Source organism: Topomyia yanbarensis, chromosome 2, assembly GCF_030247195.1.
Source record: "Topomyia yanbarensis strain Yona2022 chromosome 2, ASM3024719v1, whole genome shotgun sequence".
Classification (NCBI taxonomy): domain Eukaryota; kingdom Metazoa; phylum Arthropoda; class Insecta; order Diptera; family Culicidae; genus Topomyia; species Topomyia yanbarensis.
Genome location: NC_080671.1, coordinates 390999444 through 391020420, shown reverse-complemented (window position 1 = coordinate 391020420; position 20977 = coordinate 390999444). Strand labels below are relative to the sequence as shown.

The 20977-nt window shown below is 38.0% G+C and overlaps 1 protein-coding gene across 1 annotated transcript in view; it reads left to right on the top strand.

Moving 5' to 3' along the window:
- Positions 1–832: 832 nt before the first annotated feature.
- LOC131684786 (TATA-binding protein-associated factor 172) overlaps positions 833–20977 on the top strand; it is a 44069-nt gene continuing 23924 nt past the window's right edge. Inside the window, exon 1 of the mRNA XM_058967926.1 lies at positions 833–1572. The gene's annotated coding sequence lies outside the window, so the exon portion shown is untranslated. The remainder of the gene's footprint in view (positions 1573–20977) is intronic.

Genomic DNA, 20977 nt, shown 5'->3' with positions numbered 1-20977 from the left:
AAAATATAAACATAAAATTGAAAAATTCACAGTAAATATAGACCCGCCGGTGGAATTATAAGTATAGAAGAGCAAAATATTCGCTTCCAAACGTTCCATTTTACTTTTACAAAATAAAATCTTATTATTCCAACATCGAAAATTTTCCAAATATAATTGAACTCAATTTGAAACTAGGTGGCGAATACCGCGTAATTTCTAGATTATGTTTCAAATAGACTCCGCCTTGGGGCTTTTTTGGTGGTGAAACAGTTGAGATCGTGTTCATCGTGGCTGGATTATTACACGTGAGTTGGTTTCATTATTAGTTGTTAATATTTGTTTACTACAAAATATGTTACTTTGGATAGTTTCGTTATTTTGGTGTAATCATTGCGAATCGAAATCAATTTCAATTTTTCGTTACTTGAGATTTTTGCCCCTGTTTGTGCAAAAATTGTATCATTGGTTAAATCTGGGAAGACATTTGCTTGCAGTGCTTGTTTTTCAACAAGTTGTTACGCTACGTGGACGGCCAATAAATTTTAAACACGAAACTTATCAATAAAATAATTCACTATCTCTTCAAATGTCGTTGCTCTGCGATTTTGTTACCAACTGCAGTCATTTTATACGTTTATATGAAGTTAAACAATATTCAGTGAGCATAACGATGAATAAAATAATAAATTGTTTATTAAAAAGTTATTACGCACAAAGACGATGTCGTACAAAACTAGATATGAACATAGCTTAAACGCATTTTCTGACAGCCAATTGAACCAAAGAACCAAAATTTTTGGCTTCAAGACAAATGTATGTAGATGACAGCCGTGTCACCGGGGTGGTGATAATCAAGCCAAAATGATTACGATCAGCTGATTTTTTCATTGTATTTTTAAATCGACACTGTAAGAACTTGAATAACGTTATAATGTGAACTGTATTTATAGCGCTAATATCGTGCCTGTAATATTATTATGAAGTAAACGAGTGCGAATTGTTTTTTTTCTTGTATGTAGCAAAAAGCGGATTTTCAAGTATTGTAAACAAATCATCAAACTAGCCGCTAATCTGTCAGCCGCCCTCTTGACAGTTCACACATACCGTTACTCGAAGTCACTACTACAGAAGCAAAAAATGAAAGAAATTAACTTGCAGTTGTGGAATGGCGAACAGTATAAATTTGAACTTCGACGATGCAGGATTTCTCTGAAAAATCAATTTTCCCTCTTGGTTGTGAAGTGCTAGTGTCAGTGTTTGGTGATTCTATAGTGAATTCTTGTGTGAATCTGCTCACTCTTATCACAAAGTTTCCATGTGCGGTGACCGTGGAGTGGAATGGCTTATGTTTAGTGTGCCGTGGGAAACCGAGAGTTAAATTGAAGATACATCGAAAGCGGAGAGTTGCTTTTCCGAGTGGATTAATTAATTCTACGGCTTGGTGGAAGGTGCGCAAAAATCAACTTTTGGAATTCTGCCAAAAATGGAGCAATTGGATTGCTTGTAGGTGAAATGATGCAGGCGAAACACCGGAAGTGCACCTTTGGGAAGAAAAAGGAAGCTACGCAGCTGCAGAAGGACCTAGAAAAGGTACGTCTTTGACATGAACATCCGTCCGATGACGAGGTTTATGAGTTCGTGTGCACTTTTTCAGTCTTGATATTTTTTCCCATTTCGTTTCTCTTCCATTCCACATTAATAGCGCTTATAATATGAATAAATCGTATCGACGTGTTGGAGAGGGATATTTACCTTAGCACTCCTCTCTGTTTCGACAATCTCAAGTGGGCTAAATATAGAACTGAACCATAGGGAAATACGCAGTTTTGCAGATGGCTCGTTCGATTTATCTACTGACTGGTCCGTTTTTCGGCTCGCGGGAATGCCATTTTGGCCTGGCGTCCGCGAGAAAATCGACACAGAGCGGTCGATTTTTCACACGTATTTCCCACAACGAACAGCGTGAAAGAGGGAAAACCTCCAACATCGCACTGCGAACGTAGATTTGTACGGACTCCTCTCTGTGTCAGTATTTCTTACCCATACCACAGTAGCGGTAAGGGAAGAGCTTTGTGCCGGCAAAATAACGACAGCGGCAAATGAACAATGATTGTTTGGGTTCTCAGCCGCCGATCAGTTTGAATATGTAGGTCTTGCAGGGCCGTACTTTGTTATACACAATTAGATACATTCGACGGCAGCATTTCATATGGAACTAAATACGCCGATTGGCTAAAGCTTATGGTGAGAAAACCACATGTGGAAAATGTTCGTGTTTAATATTTACATTCATAAAACAAGTTTGATAAAAGCATAATTTAATGTCTTTTTAAATTAACTAATGTGCAATATTTCGACGTCAATACATATTTCATATGGTACTGAGAAAATGACGTTGGAAAGAATTAGCGGGATGAGCCTCGTTTGACGAATGTTTACATGGGACTCTCAAACTTACGCAACTGACGAAGTAAACAAATCACCGAGAATTGTCAAACATGAACTTCATTCATTCTGAGTTCATTCATGTCGCGAGTGGTAACCCAGTCAAAAAGGTTAAGGTGCTGGCTAACGGGGGGCTATTTGACAACTCGGATGCGCTAATTGCCCTTCAATTTTCCTCTCACATAAACTAATCAGTATCTAGTATACTAGTACAATCTAATATATAATCACCACCAAACTATAGGAAAAATCAATGGTGAAATTGGTATTACACACCAAAACTTACCACAATCTGACTTTCATTAAGACTTTAGGACTTTAGGAGACATTCTTCCACTATATTTACACACGATTCCACAATTTCCCACATTCGTTTGCTAAATGAAGTGCACTAGACAAACAAAATACAAGCGAAAACACGCCAATTGTTTAAAAAACAATTTTAAGCTTAAGCCAAACATGAGCCGCCATGTTAGAAAAACGCAAAAAACAAGTAAGTCAATTTCAGCCGTAAGAAAATTTGTCTAAGTATTGGAATTGCCTTTAAATCGCATTCGCAAATTGCATTTGGGGCAATTAGCACAGGCGAGTTGAGGCAAACGTCAAACTGTTTAAATCGCCTGACCATGTTCGTCCGCATTTTTTTGACTGGGAAGCTCCCATTGAATACTTTACGGTGACGTCACAAAAGAACTCGAGTGTTCATGTTTGACAATTCTTTTGTACTGTTTACACAGATTTAGAACAAATTACGGACACTTCATACATATACCTGCGGAGACAAAAACAGTAAAATTAGCAACCATGAGTGTAAACTGGCACCACGGCCAATCCCATAAGCTTTGCATGGGCTTCCTCGCGTACGTCATCTCACAAAACCCCCATGTTCGTTTTGCTGCACTTTTTGACAGTCCGTTTGGCTGCAATTTTTGACACTTCGCTAATCTGTATATCAAGTGTCTGTAGAATATTGTCACCCTCAAAATTTTTCTAAGTTCATGTACTAGTGAACTGTCAAGAAAAGTGAGAAATAGTGAACTGTCAAGAGAAGTCCACTGCAAAGTTAAAAACTACTGAAAAATCATATCTTTCAGTTGATGAGTTCCTCATAACCTTTAAGTGGTGAAACAGTCAAAAGTTTGTGTTTTTGATAAGGTTTTTGCAAGTTTTCTCAAGATAATGAATAATTAACATATCATTAAATATTCAAAAGTTGAGTTCCTAGATGATCCATAATTTGCTCTTCAACATGATATTTCCGAAATAAAAATTGGACTAAACCGTTTTGCGCGTTAAGGGCACAAGACCTAATTTTAATTAAGTTTTGTTTTTTTTGTGTTTCGAATTCATCTCGTCAGTAACTAGCACCATCTGGGTGTCTAGTTAGACGATGTATCTAAACTAGTACTCAAATTAGCACTAGTTAGACACAAAAAAAATCCAAACAGCTCACACGACATATGTGAACGCCTAAAGCCACATGTCCCGAGTAATGTCTCGGGAAGCAAATATAGCTCTGGTTTGCTGACGAGAAAGCGAAGACGAATTCTTGTCTTTTGGTTCAAGAAACCAAACGCCTGGTATTATGCAATAAATGATATTTCTATTTCTTCTCATTTCGTTGAAATTTCAATGCTTTCATATTCACTAAACAACACATTCCTTGGCAACATGACCAGGAACTATAGCGATATGGGAGATCCGATTTTTTTCTAGGATTCTGCACCTTAACACGTTAACGTTAACGCTTAAGACCTTCGCGATCATCCCCACACACCAAAGCCCGCTGTCTCGCAAACATGAAAACACCCCAGTGATTAAGTGAATGACTTAGCTATAGTAAACTTATAAACGCGGTCTTATGCGGAAACCTACAAACGCTCATGCTCCCGCGACAACGCATCGTCACGCCCGGAAATCTCTTCCTTCAATTTTGGAAACCTAGGTCCATGCCTCCAGTTGGACCAATAAAAAATGACGCTTATATTCACTAGATAACACATTCCATGGCGACATGACCGGGAACTCTAGTGATATAGGTAAACATACTCTTCTAGCATCCGCACCATACATTAAAATTAAGTATCAGACTTACGGTCAGCGCGGGATCATCCAAGAATACACGCGAATGTGCGAATGGACACACGATTATATAATCGAATTTATGCAAGCGAAATTACATACACGCTAGCACACGCGATAAAAACGTTAACATACAAACGCTCGAGGCCGTCGCGGTCATCCATACATACCTACGCCCGCGATCTCACAAACATGATAACATCCCGGTGGCTAAGTGAGCGTTTTAGCACATGTAAATTTACAAACACGGTTTCAAAAGCGAACCTACAAACGCCCGTTTTTTTTTTTTTTTTTTTTCGAATTAAAATTATCTTTATTTCCATTGTTTTTCTACATTTCTGTATGTTATACATTTCAAGTGATTTTATACATGTATATTTCATCTTTGTTTGTATCTGCTCGATTGTGATCTGCTGTCTTGGGTATATCTTGATTTTCACTGCTTTAGTGTTATTTTGAGTTTTCTTAACCTATCTTAACCTAATTATTTCATTCTACTAAATTTCTTATCAGTTCATGTTCTGAATTGGTACATTTTTCTTTGAATTTTCTGTTAATATTTATGAATCTGTCCTCTAGTAGTTGAATCCCTGCCACTCTATGGACTTCAGTAGTTCTCGTGCGGTAGGGGAGGTTGAAAATCATTTTAAGTGTTTTGTTTTGTATCACCTGTAACTTCTTTTTGTGGGTGCGTGCGCAAATTTCCCAGACTGGTGATGCATAGGACAGTACTTTCTTCTGCAGCTCGGATTGCTCGGTTGAGCAAATCGATTTCCCGGTCCACATCTGCTGTGGTTGCAAGCTCTGCACCGTCGTTTATATGCCGGTCTACGATGCGCTGGAATTCCACCCAGTTGACTCTGGTGAAATCCTTCCTTGTCTGCTTCTGTCGTTTCACTGTCGCACAGCCTGCTTCCAGCACCACCGGGTAGTGGTCGGAACTAAGCTCGGTGATTGTCACTGGGTCAGAGATGTTTCCGTAGTTGGTGATGAAGAAGTCTAATGTTGAATGCACTCCGCGTCTCGACAGATAGGTAGGTTCATTAGGTGCACTGATGATGTAGTGACCCGCTTGTGCGTCACCGAATAACAGTCCTCCATTTGTGTTGCAGCATTGGTTTCCCCAGCTTTGGTGCTTCGCATTAAGGTCTCCAGCAATGATGTAGTTACTGTTTGTTCTGGTCAGTTTGATGAGGTCACCACGGAACTTTTTCCTCAGCTCCGCTGTACATTGTCGATGACAGTAGGCGGAGATGATGTCGATTTTGCCGTTCGCTAGCTCAACTTGCACCCCGACGGCTTCAATTATGGAAGTACGGTAGTGAGGTAGGGAGTGAAATTTGATGTCGTTTTTGACAGCGAGTGCTACACCGCCGCCAGCGATTCCCGTTCGATCTAAGCGAATTGTTGTGTATCCTGGTAGGTTGAAGTTCTTTTCTGGTTTGAGATGAGTTTCACATAATGCCACTATATCGATGTTTTCACGCTGTGTTAGGTGAGCCAGCTCTTCGCGCTTCTTGATTACTGAGCGGGCGTTCCACTGCATAATGCGTAACGGTTTATCTGCCATATCTGATGAATGCTTGGGCAAGTTGGAGCATTTGTGTTTGACACTGGTGTAGTTTTTCGCATATGTCTGCAAACATTGCATGGAGATCTTCTAGCGTTAAAGTTGCGGGAAGCTGTCCTTCTGTTGCGGTTTGTTGTGGGGAAACGTTATTTGTAGCCCAGGCGAAGCCCGGTGGGATTTGCGGATTTTCCTGCGGTGCAGCTGTACGTTGGATCGGGTTCCCAAACATTACTGGCGGAGCTGGTTGACTCCCTGAAGATGGTTGGAGCGGTGGAAAATTGTCAGTCGTGAATTGTGGGGCCTTATCTCGCTTCCTTCCCGGCTGGTTTGATGATGACGCTTGCTTTCTGATCTGCTTGTATTCGATACGTTTTGGACACTGCCTGTCACTACCTTGGTGTGCACCACCGCAATTTGCACAATGATATGTGCGCGGGGGGTGCCATATTGTACAGCATTCCGATGCATGGGTCCCTCCACAGAGGCGGCAACGAGGTTTCAGGTTACAATTTTTGGTTCCGTGACCGAAGTGTAGACATTTTTGACACTGAGTGACGTCACGATGTGCACCGCGATATGCTTCCCAACGAACGATGATTGAGCTGATATTTCGCACTGCTTGAAGGGCGCCAAGCGTTATTGATCCTTTTCTGAAGTGTACTAAGTACAAGCAGTCTCTTCGCGTTCTGTTCCCGTCTTCGCGTCGCGTCATGGGAAACACCGCAATCGGTTCTAATTTGTAGTGGTTTTTGAGCTCTGCTTCAATTTCTTCCTTCTCCATGATAGGTAGGCCACGAATCACCGCTTTGAACGGTTTTTCTGCCTGCACGTCGTGGGTGTAAAACTCGGCCTTCAAATTTTTTAGGTATGCACTCGAACGGTTGTAATCGTCTTTGGTTTTCGTGACGATTTTTATGCCAACTCTACACAGTTTGTATTCTGCTGTAATTCCTGCCTCCTTCAAGTCCCGGACTAGTTGCTCAAGTGAGACGGATTTCACCATCAGAGGAGGAAGTTTTTGGTTGCCTTCTCCTGTTTCGTGTCTGTTTTCGCGGGGTTCGCCAATATCTTCACCGAAGCCTTGCATGTCGCTACAAACGCCCGTGTTCGCACGATCTTGAATCGTTCCATGGCGACTGGGAACTCTAGCGATATGGTAGAACTTACTCTCTTCGCGAATCGCGATCATCCACGCACAGCTACACCCAAAGATTTCGCAAACACAAAAACGCCCCGATAATTTAATGAACGCTATAACACTTATAATCTGATTATCTCGGTTTTAAGCGAGCATAGATAAACGATCATTCCCGCGCGAGAGAAAAAATCCCTATGAACGCACATCTTAACCGTACGCTCAATATCACAATCAGAATCACGGTCTGAAATTGGAGTGAGTGATTCTGACGGTGAGCCCTTCCTAGCTCCAATTGGACAACTCTCGAAAACAAAGAAAGTGCGGTTGGGCCCCTGGAAACACTAGCCTTCGAATCTTCTTTAAATATCCGTTTTTTGTTTATTTTGACTCCATTCTCTACAAAAAACTATATTTACACAGGCGCATATACCACCACATATCCTATTGAAGACTGAATGGTTCAATGACAGACCATGGTTCAGAAGCTTCCACAGGCCATTTTTTATCGTTTCACCGAAGACTACATATTAAGAAGACTCTTTTCTTTCCCCATACAAACGAGAAGCGACAGAGCTTATATCGTCTCTAATGGAGGAAGGTAGGAAGCTTATTGTAAAAGATTACATGTGTGTGTGTGTGCATTACTATGGGAAGTACCACCTTTACCCGCAAGTGGCGTTGCTGTTACTGTCTCAAGATTCTGGACAGAGTTGCTAGTCTTCTTGATACCCGTATAAATAAATACCATTCCAGAAATTTTCGGAACCATTTCCCAACTGTTCATATAATACTCACCATATTGGGAATACTACTGATACATTTCAGCATTATAATTCAACTATTATACTATTATACGCATTTAGTAACCATTTCCAATACCTTCCGTGTATCCTATATTGAAGATTCGTATACTACATTGTACTTTTGCGCCAGAGGTTATACTGATTTGGTGGTCTTTGTTATGTGTACATCTGTTTACGCTGCTCCAAAAACCTGTAGATTAATATGATCAAAAATCCTCGTCTTACAATATTACGGCGATAACTCAATTGGATAAAGCGTTAGTCTACTTAGTGTCAATGAAGCTCTCTTCAGAAGAAAGCGTGTAACAAGATAAAACTATCAATCGATAGAATTGAAATGTTGAAGGGGAAAGGGTTTTTTTCTCCACCTAATATTTTATCCATCGCTAGACCTAAAATATGCATGCCACCATAATCTATATGGTTCTTGAATGGTATTTTGTCAAAATGCGTATAGAAAACAGCACATTTTGGTATGGTGACTGTTCTTAACGACCCGTTGTTTGTATGGTCGAGCATGGAAAAACGACACTGGTTATGTTCGATATTATACTAGGCAATGGTTAATCTATTGTTGAACGAACCATATTGAAAATGGTTTTGAAACGATTGATGCAATGGTACAGATTTATGCGGGTATGCAGTCTTCGGTTTCACTTATTATACACTAGCTCAGCAATGAATAAATATCCGTATTTTGCATTACGACGGATTGGTTTTACGAACGAATGTTATTTAATCGAATCTGACTCCAACTAACTAACTAAACCAATTCCGGACAGAAAGTGCAATAGAAAAATACAAGGTAAAACATTGTTTGTGGAAATGTTTCGGAATATTTCCTTCAGTGCAGTAACGCGCCAGAGTGGAAGCTGCAATAAAGAATATGTTAGATATTGGTTAGCATGGGAGCAATTTCAATCTGTCACTGCGAACCAATGTAGTATATACAGGTATGACGAAGATGGCACTTTGGTATTCGTAAGATGAATCTTTCATGAATAGTGTGAGTGATCACAGAATAAATCGACTTGCTTTCGCATTAGCGGTCGTTCCGCTCCCATTGAATCGTGTTAACGCTATGACGTCGACCCGTTGTGCTTCTGGATTGTTTACATATTTTTGGTTGCCAACACTAGCAAACCGTGTGTTCTCTCACACCTATATATACCTCATTGACTGCGAACGGGTACATTATTATATGATCAGCCCAACTGAGTAAGGCTATAGAAAAAATGAACAATGCTAAAAATAATGAACATATGCACAGTGAATTGATGTGAAGTTGAGCGGTAGCTTTCAGCTCATTGACATCGACAAGGGGTTGGAGGGAGAAGATAGCTTATTCACTCTTCCGACTATCACATAATATAACTATGGCCTGACAAACGGCTTTGTCATAGAATTGTGTGCTCTACAGGTATCACAAAACAAAATTCTGTATCGGATATCACATCACGTCGGTTGTAGCAACCAAGGTGGTGCTAAACTTTTCGTCTTTACTACTATTACAGTGGCTTGTCCGGTTTGATAAGCTATGAATTAATACCTAAGGTGGTTTAATATGCAGGCAAAATACGCATTGTCCGGTCTGAGCAGGATGATGGTTTCTTGTTTTAAAATTATGAGTCACCTTTGATAAAATGGGTCTTTCAAAGAGTTAGGAACGGGCACAAGTGTTGTTTATTGATATGAGATTGGTTGGTACTGGTCCTGTTGCCTTCGAATGGAATGGACATTCGACATGGATGTCTTCATGACTGGTTGGGGAATGTGTGTTCCTATTTACATGTGCACTGATAAATTCGCTTGGTAAATGTGGGTCCAGCCATTTTTCCGGTTTTTTTTATTATGCGTGTCATGGCTTGTTCAGGAGGAAAGGGATTCAATACTAGGCATCTCAACTTGGTTCTCGGAAATTAGGAGTCCCTTCTTCTGATCAATGTAATTTGTTCGAGTCGAATGCCCAATGATTCAAATGGGCATTCAGTTCGAGCAGATTGGGTCGTTCGGGGAATGCAAAAACTTCAACAACCCTTAGAATCATAACAATAGACCTTTCTCGTCAAAAAATTTTATATGATAGGATGATTCCTTTTTTATCCCCAATTCGTTACTGCCGATTGTCGCGATGATTTGGTACCTCTAACTATTGAAAAAATCAAAAATAGTGCAAGCTGCTCATTTTACCCCATATTCTGAATACCTATCTTGCCTTGTTTCCCCGTATTTTTACACCATTTGGATGAATTTCCTGTGGGGAATACTAAAAGGATGCCAGATCTGCATATATATTAGTAAATCTGCAGATTTTGCATTTTCACTGCAGATGTTTTGCAGATTACAAATATTTAGCAGAACAAAGCCTATGCCAGCCAATTTATACACAAGCCTTCAACATTTTTGATCATTTAAAATATATACATACTACATTTCTATGTCAAATTTATTGAAGTTTTTTGTAGCAATCTGCAGACTTTTATATTTTCACTGCAGGCTATTGTTTAAATAGACCTGGCATCACTGATGCTGAAATGATTCATTCATATACCTGTCAAAAACAGAGCATTGCATGAAAATGTATAACCTCACTTTTCTGACAGTTCAGTGTGCTTGTTTACCTAAGACTTGTTTACATGGACTTTTAAAATTTACGTTACTTGAATACTTTCGATGCTTTTTGAAAGACTATCAACTCAAGAGGGATGAGGATTGGAACAATGGGAACCTGGTGCCACATTATGCAACCAATTCGAATCGACCTTTTCACACAAGCTTGAATACAATAAACCTTTCGTTTTGAGATGCGTAATGTCACCCCTGGTTCATACATTGACCAATCGGCGCTGGATGCAAAACCCGGTGGCATATGCTGAATCGTAAGATCAAGCATTAGGCTATAAACGATTGCTTTCTGGATGATGGATAAGGATTTGTACACATTTGTTTGTTTGCTCGTGGGTTAAGTCCTAACAAGATGATCCGATTTATTACTCATTTTAGGTGGTGAAGTTTACCTGAACTTTATAGGTAACGAATTCGGTCGATGATAAGTTGTTGAAATGATTTTGATCGTTCAATGCCCATACCGAAGAACGTTTCCATTGGTCAGAATGCCTACCAGCGTATGATAGCTGCAAACATGAGGACAACAAGGTCGCTTTCGAATGGAACAATTATTTATTATTCGTGTTCAAGTTCCATTACAGCAAAAGTTTCGTCGATTGACGATTATCGCATTGTCGTTGATTTAGCCGGCAAATGCAAAACAGTGCTCGGCACTGACGATAAGGAGTAAGAAGGATTTGATAGGAGTGATAAGAATGCAGAGCATTATACATTCTGGAAGAATATCAGGGAGGAGAAATTATATGTAAATTTATATTATATCCCGAGTTGCCATCATTTTTGCACCGCAATAAAGCTTTCTGCAACTGCTGTCTTGTTCAAATTGGCAGGAAATAACTAGGCAGCGAATGATAAATTGCATAGTCAATTTATTTACTTTTTCGGAAGGATAAGTAATTAGTATGTTGTGAATATATATGTGTCGCCGGTGCCGTGTGTTATGGTGGTACCGGACGGAACCGTTGGTCAGCAGACCAACAGTCAGCAGACTTGTCGTACTGGTCATAGATGTGACGTTTTTTCTCATCTGATAGCACTTGACATGTTTCGGAGATCTGTCTTAACGCTCTCTACTTAGCGCAGGATACGCGAAACCGCTGCTAGCTTTCGAAAGAAAATTCCTAGCTGCTGCTACTCTATCAGTCTCTCTCTCTCGACTGAGGACTATAATTTCGGTCGACTAAATTGTGCTATGAAAATTGTACTTCCTGGAGCGAGAGATCAATTCATTGTGAGGAATTTTGCTGCGTTCCAATATTGCTTGCCTCTGTAGGTGATGATGTGTGTGGATTCACTTCGGCAGCCAGGTCTTATGTTTTGGGTAATTTTGCTATCTTATTCTGCTGAATAAATCATCTGGCTAAAGCCTCTACGTTATACTATGGTCACTTTAAAAACGCATTGCTATTTAATCTTGTAGCTCTTGGCAAGTCAGTCCTGGCACTGTTCTCGACTCATCCTGGCACTATACCGCTGACGTCGCACTTATTACGGTGATCAAACTTGGCGAGAGCGGCAGTGGTTTCGTCGGCATTGTTCACTCGACAAGCAGGAAGTGCAAGGATTCTGCTACTTATGCCTGAGCCCCTCGTTGAAATTTTCGTCCTGTCGGAGTGTTAGCTTCGTCCGATACCGGAGCGTATTGCTGAACCGAAGCAGTCTGCTACTGGCGCTGCTTCCTTCGAATCGGAATCGCTGAATATTTCCGTTAGTCGAATGTCCAACGTGGCCGAAGGCAAACCGATTGCAGCAACACCACCAACCGTAGCTGAAATTTTGGCCTTTAATCCAAGTCCCTGCCATTGACATAGCGACAGACGAGTGCGGCGCAGGTTGGACCATCGGTTGACTCGGTGCCGGACAGGGCGAAACAGCTGCAACAGGAGCGAACCTAGTATGGGGTGTAAAGGTCATCAATTGCCATAGATCACCAAAATGCTCTGCGACTAACATTGTGAACAAAACAAACCAAACGAAATTGATCACAACAACGATAAAATAATCTAAATTCTACCCAAACATTTGAAAATGAGAAAAAGGCAAAAGAAGTTTTGGCCGAATTCATTACAATACTATTTAAAAATTGAATACTGTTTTATTTAGTATGATTGCGCATATTGTTAACATCAGACACACCCCTTAATTCATTGTGAACGTATTTCACTGCCTTTATAATCCTTTTGGAATCAGTTACAATAATTCTTTATAATCATTTTATAATAAGTGTATTGCTAGTTAGGACTTTTATATCAGCCGGGCTCATTTATAATTTGTTATAAAATCATTATCAAAATTCTTCATAATCCATTGTTGCGTTGTTTTTGTACATGGCCAGATAGATAATTTTTAACTGGGACGGAACGAAAAAACCTAATGTCAATTGTAGCCAGGGGAGCTGTCAAATGCAGCCAAAGGGAACCGTCAAATGCAGTCAGGGGGGGACTGACAAATGTAGCCAGTCCATTTAAAATATGTGAGGAAGAAAGAGTGGCTATGCAAGACAAGAGATAAAATGAACAGAAAAAAGAAAAAGAAAACATCTATCCACAGGTTCTGTCCCAGGATATTAATAGAGAACATCAAAATTCGATTTGTTTGCATTTGGTAGTAGGCCTTTTTCAAATGTTTGGCTAGAAATTCCTTGCTTCTTCAATGAATCACGTACAAGAAAAGTAAAAATGTTAAATTTAACGGAACAATGTATGATGCCGACATCAATTAAAAAATACAGCTGAACGACCTTGTTGGGAAAGTGTTAACATTTGGTAGCGAACCAAACCAAGTTTCTCATACTATGATCGAATCAACAAAAATTCCAAGATCGTGTAAACAATCTCTTTGAACTGTCAAAAAAGTGAGGTTAAACATTACCATGCAACGTTCTCCACCGAGAGGTTCACTTTAGTTTGTTTACATAACCAATGAACTTTGTACCGCGACTCACCACTTCATTTGCCGCGTTGCCAGGAAGCCAAGCAAAAATATACAAAACAGTGCTGCCCAAACACATATTTTGAGTCCCACCATTCTTGCAAAGGTGAAAAAAATACTCAACATTCTTGCATTTTTCAAATTTAAAAAAATCATTAAAAAATCACGATAGCTCTAAAAAGTCTCATTTCAGCGGAAATATTCTTAAAAATGTGTAGTCTTTTGAATAAAAATAAGAAAAAAGGGGGTTAGGTCGGACGAGAAAGGTCTATTGCAATAAATCGGGTCCTTTTAATACTTTATTAGCCGTAAGCTCAAACGCGTACTAACTATTTTTAAACCGGACTAACTTTTAAACCGGCCTAAACTATTTGGTAAGCTTTAACCCAACGATGCTGTCATTTATATGGCTGCGTTCTGATCTGCGATACACGACAATGTTAAAAAACAACAAATTCATGTTAAAGAAAATGAGTAAATTAGACTACATGGAGAATTGTTTTTATGCCGATATTTTCTGGCAGTAAAATAGCTTTTCTTCGTCATATGTCTCGTTCCATAGCGTGTGAGAACAATTTTGTCAACATGTAACTGATATGTTTCTGAACTTAGAACTTTAACTTGGTGGATAGTTTATAGTTGGCCGATGATGTACAGCATTTTGTAGTGACATAATATTTAATGCACAAAAGAAAATAAGTTTGAAGTGGTTGAACCATCGTGAAATATTTCAATTTGAATTCAAAATGAACTGTGAATATCATTCTAATTGAACACGATACCTGTCGACACGGGGGGGAGGGGGGAATATTTATATTCACTTCGAGCTAATTTTCACAAGTTTGGAATAAATATCAATTATAAATAAAGGTTAGATCACACTCTGTGAATTAAAATTGTACACGTTTTTTTCAGCGAAGCTTAAATAAAAAGTAAACAAAGGTCAAAACAAAAAATTGACAGAATGATCATTTTAAATTCACAAGTGTTATATTTCACATTGTTGATTGCCTATTTCTATAATGCACCAATGCAGATTGGAACGATTTTATTTGCTAAAAAAATGTCTACGATTTTATAAATAAACAGTAATGAAAGGTTTGAGCATCCTAGCAATATATTTTTACGAACAAATATATTGGTCGCCGTTGCGTTCGCAATCAATTTTAAAATATTTTTATTTGGATGTTTTATGTGAGTTTATTCATATAGGAAAAATGCGTATAATTAAAATCTTTTATTTAATCTTTGCTTAGGGTATTTATGGAGTTACTTTGTAAGCAGTTGACATTCTGATTCAATTTGAGAACTGGTAGTGAAAATAAGAAAATTTATAAAATAGTGCATTTTACGATCTACATCCGATTGTCATTTATTTGGATCTATCCAATAAAGAAAAACTAATTTTTTTCGTTGTTCACTTTCTTTGATGTGTGAACGTCAGATATATGTGCAATAATTCGTGATAACATGTTATTGATTTATATTACGGAATAAAATGATCCCACTTATTCTCACAGCGATATGTAAAAGAAAATAATCAAAACAATTCTTATTGCAGTTTTGATTCTAATTCGCAAAAACAACTTTGATCTGAATATGCGATAATGGATTCGATTTATCCAAATGCTCTCCTGTAACTCTTCGATGAGCAATTGGAATCAAGCGTGTAGAGAGAAGGAAAGAAGAGAGAAATAAAAAATACAGGTAAATATAGAGCACTCTAGTTAGAGTACGCCCAAGACGCGTTTGACGTATCCAAACGAGCAGAAATCTGACGTATTTCTATTGTGAATACGTCAAATTTCATGTTCGTTTGGATACGTCATGGCCTCTTGGCCACACTCTGAATAGAGTGCTCTAGGTAAATATAGTTCGACGGTGCTTGTCTTTCCTACCTGTTAAAACTGGCTTTATTGCGAGCAAAGAGAACCATATTAATCCAGAAGAAAGCCGAAGAGAGGATTGAAAATAAAGAAGTATGCGCAAGAGGAGCATGTCATATTTTTGTCTTTTTCCGGTAACATGATGCTGCCATTTGCATTACTGCGTTCTGGTCGGCAATACACGGCAATGTTAAAAACCGCAGAATAAGGTTAATAGAAAATTCACTGTTTATGCAATTTAATAGTCTGATGTATTTATATTTTTAAAATAATTTTGGAATCCTCAATTTAGCTTAAACAAAGTAACATTAGAATTATTTAAGATTCAAATGGCTAATACTACGTTCACACAACAAGTAAAAACGTGTTTTAACGCTATCTCGATGACATTTTTCTTGTTGCTAATTATTAAAACATGTTTTAACTCTGTAGTGTGAACATGGTATACAACGTTATTTCGCTATTTTGCTAATAATGGTGTATACTATCGTGAACGTTACAGAATTGTATTGGTAGTCTCTAGCCACTCCAAGGATTGAAAAAGCTTCTCTAACATTAAATTTAGTAGTCAGACAGTTCAGCCAAATCTGACTATTTCAAATTAAATCAAATGGTTACAGAACAATAATGGAAGCTTGCCTTTTTTAGAATCGTTTGTATTAGTTGCTGTTCTGCAGCACATTAAAAAGCCAAAAACAATTATTTATTTGCACATAATTTGATAATTATGTGGTCATTGGAAAAGAAAACTGACATTTTATACTGGTGGGGTTTATTATACCATCCTACCCAACTACTCCACTAACCATGCATATAGAATTTGGCAGACCTACTTTGCTGAAAATGAAGTAATTCAAATTATTAGCACGATTACCTAATCAATGCTGAAATACCAAAAGTTCAGTAATTGAGCTGAGAATTTGACAACTTCAAAAGCTGATTTTCAACGACGTAAATCTGTCAAATGGGTTAAATCCAAATTGCTGAGCTTTCAACATCTTGTATAATAAATTACAATTAATTACTTCCTATAGTCTGCAATCTGTCTGATAATCAATTGACAGATATAACTTAACAAATTGAACCTGATACTTGATGCAGACAGTGAATCTTCAGGAGGCACCTCGACAAAATGCGGTGTAAACCGTAACTCAAAATTTCCTGGACCAATCGTACTGAATTTTGCACAGTTTTTATTCTTCACATCATTGCCCAGGTAACTACAAAAGCTTTTTGCAAAATGCTTGATATTATTATTTTTCCATTAGCATTTTCATCGTGTTTTAGCAATAATCGGACTTTGGCTTCAAAGTGCTACGAAAAGTTCGAAAATCGACCAAGAAATACAAGCTCCATTAGTTTCTTGTGGAGTGATGTTAAAAACAACTGTGCAAATGTATCAACGATTGGTCCTGCAGAATTTGAGTTATAGTGTACACCGCAAAACCAGTTTTCGACGTGCCACCTGACTGAATAGACAATCTTTGCATCGAAAAAAATTAAGGAATCCAATTTTTTGCCGATAATACTTTACACAACCCCCTTAAGCTTCGACACGATTTAGGCGATTCTTCCGCATTCAACTTTTTGTGTCATTTTTCCAAGTCATTAGTCCAGTCTCAGCTTTCACAACTAATTTCAATCCCTTTGCATTTCTGTTCTATCACTAAGAATTAAACGACAAATTGTTCTACAGTGGAAATGCTAATCGTCCAAGATCTGATGAAAAATTATAAATAGTGAAACAATATAAGCAATCTTCGATGTTATTTAAATAACGATCAAAATGAGAATATTTGTAGCAGATTGTTTGCCGTCATAGTGTTACTTAGGTTGTATGGCATGGCTTTATTTACAATCTTTTATTTAATCTTAGTTTGGATTCTTTCGAAAGCAGTAAATTATAAGAAAACTTCCACTTGCTTATTGTGTTCTTTGTGAGAAGATATAAGTAGAAAAGAGTACACAGTGTGATTATATATTCTTTTCTTTTCCTCTAGATAAACTAACTAAAAAATTGTGGGTATATTAAACAGCTTCACTCATTTTGATAGCCATAAGTACACTAACAAACGAAAACAATTTTTATTTAATGCAGCTTTGCATCCAATTTTAAATTTTCGTTCTGCGGTTTGTTTCAAAATGATTCGACTTCTGCTAACCTGCAATATAACTCTTCGACATGGCATTTTCAAATGAGCGTGCAGCACCTTATGGATAGGACGATAAAGAATATCAAAAAAATGACATTTAAAACTCGATTATGCCTGTTTTTCGTACGGGATAAACCTTGCTTACTTGCCCTCATATGTTTTGTGTGCAACATGGGCCATAATATTGCACATAAAGGTCGAAAAGTTGATTCAAATTATTGAGATGTATGCAAGAGGAATATGGCGCCCCTTTACACTGTTTTCATTTGGCTTCAGGATGCAGCCATTTCTGCGATGACAGGTACTAACGTCTTAGACCGGACTAAACTGAGGCCTAAAATCAAAGATAGTACCGTGCGGCGGTACCAACAAGCTTCAAGCTTACCGCTATATGAGTATCAAATTAGATATAAGTCAAAAGGCTGAAAAATCGAGGACTGAAAACTGCTGGCAATAAATACGCGAATGAAGTTGTAGGGTGATGTGCCTATTATGGCAGTAGAGCCTATTGTGACCCTATTTCGTACCCCTTGGTTTCGAACCAAGCATATGAGATAATGACAATATCGATTTGGCTAAAACAGGTGTGCAAAAATAAGCTCAAGTTATATTCTTTATTTGTTGTGCACATACGTATTCAGAACTATCCACTAAATCCAACTTTTAATTAAAACAAAATCACCTTATTGAAATATCTGCTGATCCGCCTCACTAGCGTAGTGAACCGAAACAGGACGCAACGGCGCTTAGCAAAATAAACACTTTCGAGCCAGCATTTACCGCCCCATATCTCGTTATTCCGGCACAAATATATTAAATATTGCACTGATACATACCTTTATTTTAGCTGGAGAACCTTTTTACGATTATTTCACTTTAAAAGCACTCGTCAAACACGGATATGCCTAGTGTTATAATAGGAAAATATTAAATACTGGCGTTCATAATTTTGCCATGTTTTGCCGATACACTACCACAATCAAAACAAACTTTTTTGCATACATCGTAACGAAAAGAATCACCAGTGCGGCCAACCCAAAACATGAACTTGAAAATATATTGTAATGCAATTTCATGTATAAGTAATCAATTATTTCAAGCTATTCAACTAATTGTTGATTACAGATATTTTATTTTCATCTGCACATACAATTTGGATCGGGAGGAAGTAATGTGTAATGTGAAACTTTATATTCCAGTTGTTAACTTTCGCATGGTTATTTCCTGCATGCGCAGTTCTGGGCGCTCTTCTACTAACAGCTGATGAGTTTCTTTCATGTGCGTGATGTTTACGTTTGTTTTGATCGGCTGAAAAAAGCAGAATGATTCGTTTTACAAATCACGCGTTGGCGTCCATGATCTGGATACCTAGTTAGAATCGACGCAAATGAAATATGAGGCATTGCGTTTCAACTAGATTGTTTTTCGATAAGGTGGAAATCGGCACACCCATGAGGCGATAATTGGAACGTTCAGGTGGGAATCATTTATGCTGAAAATTGAGACAATTCTGCCAAATAAGCATTATACAGATGTTTAAGAAACAGTACACTGATACTTTATTCTGAAAAAGATTATAGGTAATATGGCTTCTTTTTAAGTTGTTCAAAAAATAGTGCGACCCTCTCCATAATGGTGCCAAAATAGGCTCATCACCCTATATAAGATCTAAGTAGTATAAAGATAACACTGAACAACAAATGAATAACCTCTACCGATTTTGGAAAAATATTTGGAGACGAAATTCCTCCCTTTTCTTCTGGACAATCTTTCTGTTTTTTTTCTCCCTTACCGAATGATTTCAGAAAACGGCATCAAAGTCTACCCCCAGCGAATAAGCTCTATCTACTGCCGGTCATGGTAATCGAATCACTTGGTAAACACCATTATAACAATTCCCTAAGCAATGCAATACGAGATCAAAAGTTCGTTGCTGCTCTTCATCCGCTCTGTCACACACCAGCTGACTTCGCGTAATCCAATCTGCCATCTAATGATGTTGGCAATGAGGATCGGGTATAGGCTCAATTGTGTCGTGTACGGATTACACTAAATACACACGCGCACATACGCAGTGATGTGTTTATTAAAGCACGGTAGCAACTAGGTGCTCGCGGAAGATGAACCAGCCCTATACTGGCAATGGGAAATATATGATAGGGTGGTTACATGTTTTAATAATTCATCAGCTTTGCTTGAAACTTTTTTCAAATTCTGGAAAAAACGGTTACTCTGTGGATAACCTCAGAAATTGGTATGGTTGCTTATGCTGATCATAAACATTGGTTTTAGAATTAGTATGGTCGAGCCACAGAACACAAAACAAACCCCAAAATAGACTCTAGTGTGGTTCTTAAAATTTGGTAAATTAGGTAATTATTCCCTCTTTTTCGAGTAACACTTTGAGATGCCTAATAAACATATTCTGTGGGATTGTACCACAAAACGGATGTTAATTTTCGCTAATTTTTGTTTTTTTTTTTTTCATTTTTGGGAGTATTTAAATCATTGAACAAACGTGTGTTTAAACCTTTAGCATCGATTGACAGACACAACACTCGAACACAACTCTTCATCAGCTTCAATGGTTAATTTAGTTATATTTTATTTACGATGCGATTAAGTATGTATGCCACTTATGTATCCATGAGAATACGGGCGGCAGACTACTAGCGAAAAATTGCTCTGGAGCTTGAAGAACTTCTTAATAACTGTTACAGATAGTGTATAAAAGGTTGAGTTATTGTTCTGGTCAAATGAGCGATGCTGATATTTTTTGGAGAAATTTTCTTGTTTGTGCCTTTAGTATTAGTACATTGTATTTAGTATACAGAAATATAGGAGATTCTCAGCCGCTTTGTGTCTTTTCTATGAGGCGTTGTAATTTCACGAAAAGTTAAAATTGTGTAATCTAAGCATAAGAAATACAAATTCGATCACGTCAAGCTAGTCGATGCTGATTTGTGAATAAATCGTAGAAGATTAATTTGTGATAAAACTTTACTGCATACAGGTTTGTTACGCGTTATCGCATCATTAGCACTTATTTGACCATTTATTCAAGTAATTTAATTTAGAAACGATTCGGCAGAATTACTAAACAAAAATGTTTCAAATCATTATAACATACATCAAGAATTAGATTTCGTACCTAATTTATTAAGCGTACTGATAATACAACGTATACCTCGTATTGTGCTGAAAATTTATAGACTTCTTAGAAATACTACAGAATGCATACGTTACTGAGCAAAAGTTTTGACCAATTCTAGGGTTTGATCGATTGATTTGTAATCATGTGAGCTCTCTTATCGGTCATAACCTTCCTTGTAAAATTGAGGAAAATGTGGACATCTTTC